The sequence below is a fragment of the Callithrix jacchus genome, chromosome 12 (genome assembly GCF_049354715.1).
Source record: "Callithrix jacchus isolate 240 chromosome 12, calJac240_pri, whole genome shotgun sequence".
NCBI classification, from domain to species: Eukaryota; Metazoa; Chordata; class Mammalia; order Primates; family Cebidae; genus Callithrix; species Callithrix jacchus.
The window spans coordinates 52,628,576-52,645,398 of NC_133513.1; the positions used below are offsets into that span (position 1 = coordinate 52,628,576).

Here is a 16,823-nt window from a genome sequence, read left to right on the forward strand (position 1 = left end):
GGGTTGGTTGATACCATTTTTAATGAGGGAATCTATCTTCTTGGAACCATCCAGAAGCCATGGTCTTTTTTTCCCCTGGAACGCCTCACCCCTGACATCCCAGTGCTAGATTCAAGTTGGTGAACCACAGGTCAGAGTTTTCAGTTGCTGTCTTCCAGGGCCTTGGTTGTTCCACTGTCCCCTCTCCCTGTACCAGGATCATCGTGATCCAATGGATGTGATGAAGTTGCTTCATCCAGCTTGGCATGTAGGGGTGTTGAGCACATCCCTGCCTCTGGAATTCTACGCTCTAAGGGAGATGCTGCCAGGGTATTACCTGATTCATGAGGCATGTCCTACCATCTGTGTTATTTTTTTTTAAGATCAGAATTACAAAGATTTCAGGAGTCATCTGGGATCTGGAGATGCAAGAACCCACTTTCTGAGTCTTTTACTTAACCATTAATGGGAGGTAAGAAACCTTATAGGTTTGTTGTGAAGGTCAAATGAAATAGAGAACTAGAGAACAATTTGCAAATCCTTCAGTTCAAGGTGAAAGAAAGTAATTTTTTATTATTAATTCATGTTGTTATTATTTAGTGTTTCTTAGAATATGTATACTCAAGTGCCTTATTTGACTGGTGCAATCTTTCTACAATTCTATTCTGGGATGTTAGCTTATTTGCTTAGAGAATGATGTAAAGAGGGGAACCAGAGTCGGGCAGATCACCTGAGGTCAGGAGTTCAAGACTAGCCCAGCCAACATGGTGAAACACTGTCTTTACTAAAAATACAAAAATTAGCCAGGCATGGTGGTGGGCACCTACAATCCCAGCTACTTGGGAGGCTGAGGTAGGAGAATTGCTTGAACCCAGGAGGTGGAGGTTGCAGTGAGCTGAGATTGTACCATTTCACTCCAACCTGGGCAACAAGAGCAGAAATTTTCCTGGGCAGTCTGAATTTCTTAACCTGCCCCAGATAGCTTAAAAACTATTGAAAACATTCAATAGTTTTAAAAATTGAATGTTTAAAAATGTGGAGGATCCACATTTTTTTTAATATCCCATGTTCATTTCTGGAAGCCCTAAGGAGGATGAGAGCTATATTTTCTGTCACTGCCCAAGATTCTCTCATGAACTCTATAAACAGTATTGAGCTGCATGCTTGTCTCATCAACCCAGTTGGGTGAAAATTATAGGCCTGTTTCTGTCACCTCTGGCTGGCAGGTGTTTGTATTTGTCTACATATCTTTTATGCCCAGGGCCCGCTCTGGATAGGAGAAGCTTGTGCCCTCCCAGCTGGAAAATGCCCATAACTCATCAGCCCAACACTGGACTGCTAATTGTAGGCCTGGATTCATAGTGTTCTTGAAAGCTTCAGGGCAAGATTAAACTGCCTTTTGACAGTGAATGACAGCTTTCAAGATTGAAACAATGAGCCTGGAGCCCCCATTCCCTGCAAACCACTCTGGAGTAAATTTCCTTGCTTTCTTCCGACCTTCCAGAAACCTGCCTTTTGTTCAGCTCTGTGTTCCATGGATGTCACATCCATCTTTTGCTCTTTTGCCGGAATTAATTGCCAGCATTATCTGAGGGAGTTATTTATATTAGTCTCAAACCAACCAGCTCTTGCAGCTAGAGAACCATCAATATAATACATGTTCTATTGCCTTGGTGACTTTCAGTCTCGGCCCTGGCAGGGGACCTAGGAGATTGGTTTGAGACATTGCAGTTAATTGTGCCTGCAATTGATGGGCCAGAGGCTGGAGCTGGGGAAATGCCCCAGGGATTACATTTTCTTAGGGTGTTTTTGGCTCACAGGTGTGCACCATCATGGCATGACTGTTGGGTATAGAGGGAAGAAGGCTCCCTGGAGTTGGACATCAGGCACTTGGTTGGGATGCTCATGACCCAGGGATCCATGCTTATCTTGATCCTCAGTTCTGGGTGTGTCTGGGCCATATTTCCAAGGTCCTGGCTTCCACCTGATGCAGCATGGTCATGGCTTTGAGAGCATAGGGAGTCCTTATTGCACTGTATCCTGGCCTTTATCATCATCACTTCCATAGACAGCACTTTAGAGGGGATAAAATTCACTTTTTGTTTTTTTTTGAGACAGAGTCTTGCTCTGTCGCCCAGGCTGGAGTGCAGTGGTGTGATCTTGGCTCACTGCAACCTCCGCCTACCAGGCTCAAGCGATTCTCCTTCCTCAGCCTCCCCAGTAGCTAGGATTACAGGTGCTTGCCACTATGCCTGGCTGATTTTTGTATTTTTTAGTAGAGATGGGGTTTTATGGCCTGGCTGGGCTTGAACTCCTGACTTCAAATGATCCACTTGCCTCAGCCTCTCAAAGTGCTGCAATTACGGGCATGAGCCACTATGCCTGGCCCTGAATTGACTTTTAATTCTTCTCAATTACTTTGAGGGCTATAATTTTATTTTTAAAGGTGAAGACACAAGCTCAGAGAGATTGGGTAATTTGCCCAAAGTTCCTCTGATGGTAACTGGCAGAAAGGGGAACTGACCGGAAATCGAAGTCCAAGCTATTTCTTTCTGTCTACACCAAATGTCAGCTGTGTCGATTCTTGTGCCATCCTCTTTGAAAAGAACTCAGAGTGGTTTTGAAAACCCACACTGTGTGATTGCTGCTTTATAGGGTGTCAATGTTTGTCTAAGTTAATTCTTAGGTAGAGATGATCAAAGACATTAACTGTGCATCCAGGGTTTACCTAGTTCATTCTGGCACAGAACCAGAGGCTCCTAAACAAACAACATTTCTGGCGTCTCTAGCTCTAACCTCCTCTCCGGATGCCTTCCATGAGGCATATGTGTGTGCTAGAGGCGTGGAGGAGCTAAGTTTGGGTCTCTGTATGGTTTCCTTCTCATCTGTTTAGTTTAACCTCCAAAGTATTGTACCATGTTCTCTGTGCCCAGTGGAAAATGATGTTTGTATATTGCATCATACGTCATTCTTAACCCCAGAGTGGGGCCGGAGTGTTGGAATCCTTCAGCACAGGACTCTGTTTAAAGCTGTGAGAAGCTCTTTTTCTTTTCTAAGCTGGCTGAACTAGTAAAACAGTTTTACAACTGTTTTTTAAGTTCCTTTCAGAAAGACAAGCCTTAAAAAATAGGTGATGCTGAAGTGTCATTTTAGTAATTTTTTTTCCTGTTAGAAGGGAGGTTGGCTCTTCCTTGATTCCTTGCTTCTAACCTTTAGGTTATTTCTCCAAGAGCTACCTTTCTGTTTTTTTTTTTTTTTTTTTTTTCTCTTTCTGTCCCATGAGGTCTTTGGTCCTGGATACTCTCATCCTATAATAGTCAGAAATGACCCTTGATCCATTGAGTTTGGGTTGGGCTGAAATCAAGTTTCAAGAAATACCACAGGACCTTATGATTTGTCACGTGTCACCCTGGCCTGTGAGGGGGCTGTGCTGACTCCCCACCGCTGCCCTCAAGTAGATCAGTCACATGCCCTTGGTTGTCTTCTTCCTCCCCAGCCCCCCAGCCCACCTCCCAAGTGTCAGTGTCCTCTTCCTGAAATCTGCACTGGACTGGGTGAGTTCTTCATCTGATACGTCTTCCTGTGGTGTGTACATGTGTGTCTGGAGGGGGAGTCAGAGTGAAGAGATGATCAGGGAAGAGTGGGGCAGCTTGAGTTTTATTATCAATGGTTCTTCTGAGAAGAGAAGTTAGGAAGAGGTCAGTGCCAACCCGCACCCCTGTGTGATTGGCTCTCCCGTCACCTTCCTTGTGTAATGTTGCCCCCTTTCCCTAAACGCCCAGGAAGGGCCTAGTTCAAGAAAATGGGCAGTAATGGTTGACTGCTTGTGCCCGAGAGGTCAGGCTCTTCCATGTGCAGAGGAGTCTTTGGAGATGGTGCCATTTCCAGGAACAGGAAGGCCTTGGAGAGTGTGTGGGCTCCTTGGGCAGAAACAAAGATTCTTTTGTACTCTTCCTTAGTCTTACTCATTTCCAAATTTTTCCCCTTCCCTTTCATTCTCCTCCCTTTTCCTCCCCTTCCCTCCCCTCCCCTCCCCTCCTCTCCTTTTTTTTTTTTCTTTTTAGATGGAGTCTTACTCTGTCCCCCAGGCTGGGAGTGCAGTGGTGCTATCTCAGCTTACTGCAACCTCCACCTCCCGGGTCAAGTGATTCTCCTGCCTCAGCCTCCTGAGTAGCTGGGATTACCAGCGCCCGCCACCATGCCCGCTAATTTTTTAAATTTTAGTAGAGATGGGGTTTACCATGTTGGCCAGGCTGGTCTTGAACTCCTGACCTCAAGTGATCTGCCTGCCTCGGCCTCCCAAAGTGCTGGGATAACAGGCGTGAGCGGCCACACCCAGCCCAAAAGTGATTTGTTTGGACTCTTTTTCATCTCATCAGAGAGGAGCTGCTATTTTGTTGCCAGAGACTGTTCTCAGGGAGCCTTTGATTGTGTCTCTGCTGTTCCCTGGGCTGCAACCTGGGCTTTCAGCCTGAGAAAGACACAACAGACCGGCCCACAGCTGTGGGCAGTCTGGCTTGGCTTGTTACCAAGCAGTTTGCTCGGCCTTCTCTGAAGAGCTTGTGTCACCTAGCGAGGAGCCCTGTGGGCTTTTCCTTCAACTGTGTTGCCACTGGCCTAGATCAGAGCTGCTCATCATGGCCACAATATCACCTGTTGGAACCTAAAAAAAAAAAAAAAAAAGTCAATCCCTGCTCAACACCTACAAAATTGGAATATCCAGGAGTGGAATATCATCAAATCTGTGTTATTGAACTCAGATTCACAGGGAGTTATGATGCTCTGCTAAGTTTGAGAGCCGTGTCTGTTTATTCATTTACTAGCCAGTGAGGAAGGTGGGAGGAGGGGCAAGATGACACTTAGGTGGGGCCTTCTGTCCTTTTGGTTCCCTTGAGCATAGCTCCTGGCCTTCTGAAGCAGCCTGCTGCTAACCTTGAACCCTGGGGTGGGTTCAGCAGAATCCTCTAGTCCCTGGCAGGGCATCCTCTAGGAGCAGGCTTGAAGTAAAAGTGGCTTTCTGGGAATGGGATGCCCCTGAGACATAGCAGGTGGGCTCGCTGCTGAGTAACTCAGTAGCCTTCCCTGGCCCACAGAGGTGCCCAGGCCCTGGCTGGGTGTGCATTAGGGAGGAGCAGCTTGGTCCACCACCTGCAGGGTTGCCTGGTGACTGCCCAGTGTGAGGGGGGCGGGGGCACTTCTTGGGGTGGTGCTCACTTCAGGCCCAGTGGAGGGAGCATTCATTTCACTAGAAGAGTGCCAACACTGCTTGGTCCCTGTCCTCTCAGCTCCCAAGTGCCCCTTTCCTCGCTGCAGCAGGAGAGGAGATGGCCAATGGGGAAGGGCCATTTATCCATGAACTCCAATTCAGGAACATTTAAAATATTGACAGGCTGCCCTTTAAAACATTTACAACAAAAATTGTTTTATGGAGTCTCGAGGGGGCAAAAAAATAAGAAAAAAAAAGTTATATTTCAGATTTCACTCAATAAAGGAATGATACTGAGAAAAATGTTGCAATGCAGAGGGAGCTTTCTCCCTGCCTTTTTTTTTTTGAGACAGGGTCTTGCTCTGTCGCCTGGGCTGGGCACAGTGGTGCTCTTCTTTCTATGGGTCTGAGTTTTCTCATCTTGGAGTTTTAGGGAAAGGGGTAACATTTGCACAAGGAAGGTGAAGGGAGAGCCAATCACAGAGGGGTGTGGGTTGGCATTGACCTCTTCCTGACTTCTCTTGTCATACGAAAGTGACTTCTCTTCTCAGAAGAACGTTCATAATGAAACTTGAGCTGTCCCACTCTTCCCAGATCATCTCTTCACTCTGACCCCACTGCAACCTGCGCCTCACAGGTTCAAGCAATTTTCATGCCCCAGCCTCCCAAGCAGCTGGAACTATAGGAGTGCGCCACCATGCCCGGCTAATTTTTGTATTTTTAGTGGAGATGGGGTTTCACCATGTTGGCCAGGTGGGTCTCGAACCCCTGACTTCAAGTGATCGGCCTGCCTCAGCCTCCCAAAGTGCTGGGATTACAGGTGTGAGCCACCGCACTCAGCTAACCTTTTGAATTCTTAAATGTGTTTATGGGCTGCTTCAGGAAGCCAGGCCACTGCTGGTCCCCAGGTCTGGAGTGTTCACAGCAACAGATGATCATAAACATCATGTCAAAGGCAGGAAAAACAAAACTCTGCCCTCTGGAGTGTTAGATCCCAGTACTTGGAATTCCAAACGTCCAAAGGGGAGCAGAGAGCAGCATATACATATATTGGTTGCTTGACCACCTGGTAGTTGAGTGCCTCCATTGGGTATTTGTGGTAGCTATGGCCTAGATAGTGCTGCTCTGTGCTGGGCACTGTGCCAGGTGCTTGTCCTATATTAACCCTTTTAGTCCTCCCTACATCCCTGAAATGTGTCTGTGTAGTTATTGTTCCTGTTTCCATATGAGGAAGCAGACCCAGAGGATGAAATAATCTTATTGAGGTCACACAGCTGGGAAATGGAGAAATTAGCATTCAAACCAGGCAGGCAGGCATCCTCCAGAGCCTACCCCCAGGCACTGAGTTGCCTTTTCCCAAAGTAGAGGATAAGTTGGTTAGGCAGCAATAGCCCTCAGGATACCTCCAGCACACCTCATGCTGGGCTGCTTTGTAGTGGCTGGGTTCTCCCCTTGGAGAGTTTTTTCCATCTCTTGGTCTACAATCTAGCTTCCCAGCCTTCAGCAACCAAATCCTTTCCTTACTGGTCTGGGGTTTCAGAAATGCCTGGAAATTGCAGATTTGTCCAGGGAGATTTTTCCTACCATGGTTCAGGGAGATCTGAGCCTCTCTGTAACTGACATTTAACCTCCTCCTTGCCACTTCTGGCCTTCCAGTGGAGCTGGTCTGTTCTAACAATCTATAAGCTTAGAACTCTACTGTCCCCTTTGTGGAAATCTGCTTCCAAGAGTGGTGCCTGGAAGGAGAAGGTGACTTCTACATCTGTCCTGTGGCTGATGGCTCAAGTAGATCTGCCAGCCAGGCTGGATTGGGTCTCAGTCCTCCTGGCGGGCTCCACACATTATGCTTAGGGGAAAGAGGACCTTCCCTGATGGCTCCAGGCTGCAGCATCAGTCAAACCCTAGCTAGAATCTAGAAGCATCATCGTATTTATCAGAAATATTTAATTAAGGCTGCATATTAATGGTGTGTTGTTCCAGGGCCTAGGCAGGACCAGTTTAGTTGGAAACAGTTCCTGGCCACTTGGAGAAAGGTGTCTTAGGCTGGAGATGGAAAGAGCATTAATCATGGGGTGCAGGGTTTGGGATCCAGTCTGTTTCTGCTCTTCTTTCTATGGGTCTGAGTTTTCTCATCTTTAAAATGAAGCCATTAGAAACTTGGAGCTTTAAGTTTTTTGCTGGATATACATTTGTCCAGGAGTATTTGCCCACCATGCTCAGGGGAGCCTGTGTCTTTGTCTGTGACATATGATGAATTTTTAAATTTAGATACACAAAATTCTTTAGGGAGAGAGAAGAATAAAGGTGAATGAGCCCTTCCTCCATCCTTCCCCAGTACATATAAGAACATAATTCAAAGTCACCCACTCTAAGCACAATATTTACTTAATAGACTTGCACAGCTTTTTTCTGTCACTCCATGATATACGTTTTATTTAATATAAAAATAGTGTTAGCTGGGTGTGGTGGTGTGCTCCTGTAGTCCCAGCTACTCGAGGGGATGAGGTGGGAGGAGACTTGAGCCCAGGAGTTTGACAACAACCTGGACAACATAGCAAGACCCTGTCTCTACAAAAAAATAAATAGGAAGAGTGTTCTTTCCACATCTTTGAATCAGTCACATACTCCATGAATATGTCCCCTGAGTGGGCTTTGTATGCCTCTGACACCAAAATCTTGGTTGGAGTCTTACATCTGGGAGGTGAAGCTTGAGGGATAGGGCCTATGTACTGCTTGGGTTGTGGGGAGCAGTACATAAAAATAGTACCCCACCTGGACAACCTCAGAGTCTTATTTTCACACTGCTTCTAGCATCTGCCTTCTTGGTCCTAACGATTATGTCAACATGTTACATTGAAAATGCTCCACTTCTGAAGATGGGCTTTGAGGGAGTACACACAGTCCTCGCCACTCCCCTCAGCTTTGGTTCTGCCCAGACGCAGCCTGGTTCCCTGGGGAGAGGCATGCCAGAGTCTGCTGAGATGCCTGCTCTGGAATGTTTCCAGGGCCCTTTCCAGCTTTTAGGTTCCATGGATCTACGTGAGGCCACAAAGCTGAGACAGGCATGCTGACAACTGGGTGGATGGCACAACAGTATGTTAATCTGGGAGATAGAAGAGAAAGTGAGACAGGAACGAACAGGGTGAAATCCCAGAGGGAGCACCAGGACCCCTGGGACTTCTAGGTGCTTCCAGCGGCAGAAGGAGGACAGCTCCAGCTGCTATAGCACCTCCCAGGACCAAACATGAGAAAGTCTACCCAGCAGGTGCCAGGGGAGAGGCAGCCTTGAACAGAGCCAGTATCAGATGGGAGTTTCTAGGGGAAGATGATCCCACTGGGCATTGGAGTAGGCTGGGAGTCCTGTCTTCTCCAACCCTTCACTTTCCCATTCCTGTAATTCTGTCTCTCCCTTCTTTTCTTTTCTCCTTTTCTCTGACTTGCTCCTGGTGGTGAAGGACCAGAGATATGAGCATCACTGCCTGGCTTGGGAGAATCTCTTGGGTGGCTGGGCTGGGGGTTCATGCACAGTGCTGAATCTTATACCATTGGTTTTCCCCTTATCCTTGCTCCCTTCTTTGCATCCTGCTCTTCTGAAAGGAAGCCGTGATCTTCCTGAGTAAACTAGTGCTTTCATTGTCCAGCATTGGCAATGGAGGAAAATGCTCTGGGAGGGAAAAAAGTAGTTGGATGACCCTTCAGCGTTACCTTCCTCTGGGGGAATTCTCAAGTATTTAGTATGAGCACCCACATACTAGTTTTAAGGTGGTGCCATTTTTCTCTAACCGTAATGGGCCAAGCTTGGGTGCATGACTTTCTAACCTTTCCCTAATTTTCTGTGGTTGTGTTGAGAGTCTGGCTGGGACAGGACTTAACTGAAAATGTGGAGATAGAAAAAAGAAAATGAATGGAGGCTGACAGAGCTAGATAACTGCCCTAGGGCATAGCTCATTTTAGCTCACAGACCCTGCTAGAGTCCTCATTTTCTTGGCCTTCTTCATGGATAGGTTTCACTCTTCTCGCTGCAGCCCAAAACTAGTGATCTACCCTCCTAAAACTCCCCAGCTAGGAGAGTTCAGCTCAAAGAGGCGGATGGGAGGATGACCTCTTCCAAGGAGTTAAGGCCTCTCTTCTGGGTGCTACTTTCCTGTTAGATGCCTTCCTCTTCTGTGATGATTGAACTAGGGAAGGAGAACTTCCTTTCCCTATCTGGGGAGAGACACTTCCTACCCATCTGAGGGGTCATGGTTTTACTCCTTAAGATAATGAAGAAAGAGTTTGACACAGTAAATTCAACACCTCCAGCCAGTATGGGAGATACCATAAGGGACAGGACACTTATTTCCTTTTTGGCTCCAGTGCTCCAGGGCTCAGCTTCCTTGTTTGTGAAGTATGCATATTTAAAGTGCCTATTTCAGTGTTGAGGGATCTCTGTGATGGTGAGGTTAATACACACAAAGCATTTAGACTAGTTCCCAGTCAATGACTTTTATCAGTGATATATTCCCAGCAGGTCTGCTCAGTGTGTGAGTCTTGTCCATGAATGGCCCAGAGTGGGAAGGTAACATCACCATCCATGACTCAAGTGAAGCACATCATGATTTTTCAAAGTATCCATCTATGCTTCTCTTATTAGTTTCTATACCAAACCCAGACTGTAAGCTCCATGAGGTCAGGGAATTTGTTCGTCTTGATTGCCACTGTATCCCAAGTGCTTAGCACAATATCTGACTCATAGGAGATGCCCAATAATTACTCGTTGCATGACTAAGTTCTGTGAGTTAAGTTAGACAGAGCAGGTAGTATTAACCCATTTAACAGAAGAAGAAAGTAAGACCCAGAGACATGACTCTTCTAAGTTTGCATCAGGAGTCAGCTACAGAGCTGGGGCAAGTCCTTGAGTCTCCTCAGTCCTGGTGCAGTGCTTCTGCCCCGGTGTGCTGTTGCATCTATCAAGAGTTGTGCCTGCTGGTAGGCTGGAAGCAGGGGCTAAACACTGAGCTGCCATCAGGTCAGCTTCATGGATTCCATTGACCCTCCTGCTCTGGGCTTCTGTGCACACCTACATGTATGCATGCTGAGAGTCACAGGCCCTAGAGCCGGTAGACTGGTGGCATCTGCTGCACGAAATCCTGCCAAGGGGCAGCTGTGGAGAAGGCTTCTGTCTGCCCCTGAGCTAAGTGGGGGTGGAACATATGACCACATGTCCTCTTGAAGCAGGTGTTGTCCACCTTAGGCCTCCAAGTGTTGAATGTGGGTGCAGGGAAAGGCTGCATGATTACACCAGGCATGTTGGTTTGGCCTCCCTGAGGTGGTGCCCAGATTGCCTTTTTGTAAATAGGATGTCTGCCACCTGAGGCATTTGTACCAGGCACCTCATTCCTTTTTTGGCTTCCTGTGGAGTTGGAAGAAAACTCAGGGGCCATTTTTTTTTTTCATCCTTTTCCCTCTATATAAGACTATACCAAATATATTCTAGAGATACTATTTGCTCTTAAAAAGGCTCAAGAAGTAGGCCTAACTACATCTGAAAGTTTCTCTAAATCAAGGGTTGGCAATTCTTTTTAATCTGTAAAAGGCCAGATAATAAAGATTGTAGGCTTCGTGGGCCATGCTGTTGCAGCCACTCAGCCATGCCTTTGTAGCATGAAATCAGCCAGACACCCAGAACAGACACCCAGTTTTTATGGCTGTGTGCCAATAAAACTTTATTTACAAAAATAGGCATCAGGCAGGATTTAGCCTGTAGGCTGTTGGTTTGCTAACTCATGCTCTAAATGATTATCTTTGGGGTCAGCCCATTTCCTTTGGTCTTGCTAGTCTTGGGTGCTGCTTGAGTCAGATAATCCAAGAGAAATAAAATTCCATGTTGAATCCTCTCATTAGCCTCTGCTTCAAGACTTTTTTAAAGAGAATATTCATTCAAGAAGGAGCTTGGAAGGTCCTGGAAACATGTGCCTTTCATGCACATGCCTACTGCATGGAGAAAGGCAGGCTTTCACTCCAAATTTCAATTGATCTGGAGAAGCCACACACAGGTGGGCCCGGATGGGCGGCCTGTCTTGATGAGTCTGGGTTACTGGAAATGCTCAGACACTTGGGTTCTTGGCTCTGTATGTCCTCCCTGCCTTCCTGAAGCCAAGAAAAATGAAAGGCAAAGGCTGTCTGAACTAGGGTGTGACATTTAAGTCTTAGTGGGTAGGGTGAAATATAATGGAGCTGTTCTGTTCATTGAGCCAAGCCTGCGGGCTCCTTAATAATCCATGGTCAGGGTTGCAGCCCTGTGGGGAGGCAGTGGGAGCCTTCAGCAGCTTGAAAGTAGATGTCTGGATTCCAGGAGGTACAAGCTTCCAAGAAGGAGATTTTTGTAGTTCATCTCTGCACAAGGAGGTTTTAATGGAAATTTGAACACTGCTAGTAAACACCCTTGCTATTAGCATCTTTCATTTTGACAGAGAAGTTTTCTTCCTCTGTTCTGATGGATTATCCAGCCTGGGCTGGGTTCCCGTGTGGAGTCATGGACTCTCTTCAGGGAAACATCTGCTGTGGTAGAAAGATCCTGGTTTCTGGAATAAGATTTGTGTCTTGACTATGTGCTATTAATTGCAGGTAAGATTGTCAGGCGAGGTCTTTGACTTCTCTGAGCTTCGGGCCTCACTGTTGCAGGGAGACGAATGCGAATGGGTTTACAAAGCACCGAGCATAGAGCCCAACACATAGTAGGTGCCCTAGAAGGGAAAACAGAACTCCAGTTGCTAATACCCAGACCTGTCCTGCCATCTTTGGGGCTGGGTTGTCTGTGTGCTTCCTTGACAAGGAACTACCCAGGATTCCCATTTGAAGATGGGAAAGGAGGCCTGAAGGGACATGCTACCACGCAGTGAGTGGCCGTTCCTGAGAGTTGGTCTGTCCCTTCCTCTCCCACTGGAGACATTCAGCCAGTGTGGGGCCACGCAGCACTGGGGAAGGGACACACGTCTGGGAATATTGGGGATAACCTTCTTGCGTGAAGTTTTTCAGAACAGGCCAGCAGTGGCCTGGGACCTGGTTAGCTCGGGCTACCTGCTTTGCCCCTGTGCTTGTCTTGGTGACTCGGATTCTTCAAGGCAGAGAGGCTCCCTGGCTGGTCCCCTACACAAGGCATCTCCCATCCAGCACAGTCCACTTCCCTGCTTCCTGCGCCCCTATGACTGTGCTGGGTGGTGGTTCTGCTCCCTTTTCCCCTGTGGGGTGGACCAGAGCTTCCTGTGGCTCCTCAGTTGGGCTGGGGGCCCCTAGCACACTGTGAACTAGTGGGAGGCAGTGAGCTGGGGATTCAGTGGAGGGGGAAGAGGGAATAGGAGGAGGATGAGAAGGAAGAGGAGGAGGCAGTTGAGACAGTTCTCTCACTTACACAGAAAGTGTGTGATCACAGCCGGCCCCACACAGACTTTCCTCCAAATGAGAAGGGAGTGAGAAAATGTAATTTTAGTGTCTGGCTTTTGACTGACTCCCTGTAGAGGTTCCTTCTGGGCTGTGGTGTTGGGTGTGTCTCCTCCCCTCCAAGGGACAGCCGGACCTGGGCCTGAGATGAGTGAGTTTAGATGGTAGGGGGAATGGCCATGGGGAGGGAGGGAGTAAAGAGCCATACCTGTGCCTCAGGGGACTGGAGGGCTTGGATTTTAGGACATCAAGGAGGTGATATCAAGGACACTGCAGGGGGGATTTAGGGACAGGGTAGTGGGGTCAGTGCCTGACTCAGTCCCAGCTGAGCTATATTGGGTCTCTGTTCCTATGCTGAGGTGTACTTTCCCAGGCGTGAGGCCATGTTTTCCAGGCCGCGGTCCATGGCCTCGCTGCCAACACAGGTGTGCATTTTGGTGGAGGCTTGCCACCCTCTGAGTGAAACCAAGGCAGCACAATATTTCCCTGGAATCGAGGCTCCTGGAACATGACCCTGCCAGGAAGCTCGAAATCCTGGGAGAATATGTTTCAGGCAGGGCCTGGAGGGCAACTCCATGCCCCATTGCTTTGTGGCTCCTGGCATGGGAGGTGCTGGACAGTATATATACTCTGCCAGCTGGACAGGATGTCATGTCTGCGTGTGAAAATTAGATTCTGGGGAGATTATAAACCAGAGAATCCCCCACCCAGCCTACAGAGTGCCAGCGATTCCCTCAGTGATTCGTGTGTGGAGGATTCACACTTGGTGGAAAATCTACTTAACATTTTTATCCTATTTTTCCTCCACTCACGTTCAGTCCTCATGTGTTAGGGGAGTAGAAACTCATTTAAATAGGAGTCTATGAAAAAATACAATTAGAATAAATTGAAAAATGCATAGAACACATTTTCATGCCAGACATAAATTACTTTATGCACGCCACTGCACCCCCCCATTAAACCGTAGAGTTGGGAGTTATCTGTGGGATGAAACCCTCTTAGGAGATTTTCCAGAGGAACCCAACTATTAGGAGCATTTTAAAAGAATAACTTAAATGACAGCATATAGTTAAGTACATATTAGAAACTTCATGATTCCATTTAATCATTCAGTGACTTCCTCATGGTTCAGAAAAAAAATAAGCTCTCTGTACATTTTCTACCTGCAGAAGGATCACTCAGGGAGGAAGAAGGCGGGGTGGATGAGGGTCACATGATTTTGTCTTCCTATGTTGGAAGATGATGCTTATGGAAGGGGATTAGACTTTCTGCTATGTCCCCAGAAAGCAGAGTAGGTGTCACTGGTTAGAAGTTAGAGAAAGGTGGATTTGGGGTCAATACAATGCAATACTTTCTGGCAGAAAAATTTGATAAAAACAAAAAAACAGGCTTTGGATTTGACCACAATGAAAACTGAAGCCCAGCTCTGCCAACTACTAGCTGGAGGACTCTGGGAAATTTACTTCTCTGTACTTCAGTCTCTTCGACAGGAAGTTGGGCAAAACTGTAATGAAACCTCATAACCTAATAGGGTTGCTCTGAAGATTTAAAAAAGAATATGCTTAGCTCACAGTTAGGGAAATTCAATGAAAGGTGCATATTGTTACTAGAAGATAGGGTAGCAGTAGAGAGAAGATTTGTGGTCCTGTAAAATTGAAGTTGCCTTGCAGTAAGATGGGGTATATGAGGATAGTGAGTGCTTCATCATCACTGGAGATTTTGACAGCAGCTTGGTGTGTGGCTTCTTCTCAGGAGTGATTGACGGAGATTCAGATTCCTGGGCGATATTCTGTGGTCTGCAAATTTAACTGACCATCTCAATCATTTGGGATTTTTTTCCTTTAAACAATTGTAACAATTGTTTTTGAAAATGTTCACCTTAAGCAATTTAAGCAACAGCAAAGTTCAGAGGTGAAACTTAAAAATTACTCCAAAACATCACCTCCTGGACATAACCATCATGAACATTAGAGGAAACTCAGTCTATCAACACACACACACATGCACACACACACACACACACACACACACACACACACACCACAGCTGGAAGGATATGCAGATCACAGATTGACAGGAATAATTTTAGGATAATGAAATCATACTCTACATCCCAATTTTAACAAAGAGTATTAATGTACGTTGTTTAAATTTCTAAGAGGAAACAAGTACATCTAAAGGAAGTTCTGATTTCTGGATAAATATTTCTTCATTGAAATGGATATTTTTTTAGAAGAGTTCATTAAGGTTATGATAAATTTTAAGAAGATGGAGTCATTGCTTTCTGTTAATACCTAGTTTCAATTTTAGACTTTTGAGCCCATGTTATAAATGATGAAAAAATTAGCAATCACCTGCTTCCTCCTACCCCCTTTCTTATTTTAATAACAGCATTATTTTTACATTGTTAAGGTTGATAATATCTAACAAGTCTCCGAGTTGTTTAGTATCAAGCATTTCCCCTATGTAGGAATTCAATTTCCAGTTGTATTCTTTCTTTTCTAATGTACTTCACAATCTAAAATGGGATTATTTGGGTCTTTGTTTTCTTTGACCTACTCTGTAACTCTTCTGGATTCATTGAATATATGTTCTTGTTAATTTCTATAGCATTAAACACTTGCAGGGAATTTCTTTTGTTTCCTTGGTTATGTTTTCTTCTAGAGAGAGTTCTTCATAATCATAATAGCACAATATGCTATTATGCTCCTTATTTTTCCCCTGTAGTGTGTGTTCACCAGTGCCATATTTTTTTTATCTTAGATATGTTTAACGTGGGTAGCTTTGTCCACTTTTTCTATCTTAGATATGTTTTATCTTAGATATGTTTAACGTGGGTAGCTTTGTCCACTTTTTCTATCTTAGATATGTTTTATCTTAGATATGTTTAACTTGGGTAGCTTTGTCCACTTTTTCTATCTTAGATATGTTTTATCTTAGATATGTTTAACTTGGGTAGCTCTGTCCACTTTTTTATCACTCTGATATTGTGGGCAAATACTTTAGGCCACCTTAGGCCACCTTTTGTGACTTATCTGAAACCTCTGCCATAGTGTCTGAGCTCCAGTTTGAGATGCTTTCTGATGCCTGGGAGCATTGTAGGGGAACATGGAAGATGAGGTAGGTCAGACTCAGAGATGTGTGCTCCTTTAGGTAGGACCACACTTAGCTCTTATGTGACCTTGTTAAATGTCCTGTTCCAGGGTTCATTCTGCTAATGGGGGGATATAGGAGGGGATGTCTTTGCCATTTAGATGGTCCCCTCAATTAAGCATTGAGCTCTGGAGCCTATGTTTCTATGAGAGAGAGAGAGAGAGAGAGAGAGAGAGTCCTGATTGTTCGTGCTGCTGTTTTATAGCTTGTTTTCTAATAGTTTTCCATTTGTCCCCCCAACTCTCTCCCTATCAAGTCAGAAAAGGGGAAGAAATAATGACATACCCACAGTCTGTTTTTCTCCAAATATGTAGTAATTAGTGAGAAGTCTAAAGATTTTGGCCTCATCAGTAATGCTTCCAGGGCTTGGAGTGGGACAACCTGACCACTTCTGCCAAATCCTGTTCCTGTCCCCCACCTTCACCCAAAGTCTTCCAGATGTTCATGGCATGAGTATGTGCCAGTTCCTTGTTTGGTTGCTGCTTGCTTTCCTCCTTCATTTTTTGGTTTTTGCTTTGTTTTGTCTAATTACATAGTGGGACACTCTACCATCTTTCTTCAAAAGCCTCCCTGCATATCTTTAAAAAAAACACAATTTCTTAGGCTCAACACAGAGCTATAGAATTAGATTCCCTTAGGGGAGGGCCACAGAAATCTATATTTTAATACAACTTCCAAGGTACTTTTTATAGTCAACCAAGTCTGGCATCCATTTTAAGTTTCCCCTAAGATTGTTTCCAATGCTGAGATTATGTGGTTCATTGTGTTCTCTTTAAGAAGCAAGGAGGGGTTGTTAGCTTAGCACAGAGATTCTGTCGTGTTCTTAGGCATGGCATCCTCTCACTATGCAGAGGAAGAGCTTACGTCTCCCTTTATGCCAATTCTTCCTTTTGTCTTGGTCCATTTGGGTTGCCGTAATAAAAATGCCTTGATCTGGATGATTTACAAACAGTAGAAATGTATTTCTCACAATTCTGGAGGATGGAAAGTCCAAGATCAAGGTGGCTGTGGTTTTGGTAAGAGTCCTGTTTCATACATGGAGGCTTCTTTGTTCTCACGTGATGAA

The 16,823-nt window shown here is 45.7% G+C and overlaps 1 protein-coding gene across 49 annotated transcripts in view; it reads left to right on the forward strand.

Moving 5' to 3' along the window:
- Positions 1-16,823, forward strand: part of KCNMA1 (potassium calcium-activated channel subfamily M alpha 1) — a 767,226-nt gene that overhangs the window by 79,410 nt on the left and 670,993 nt on the right. The gene's annotated exons all lie outside the window — the stretch shown is intronic.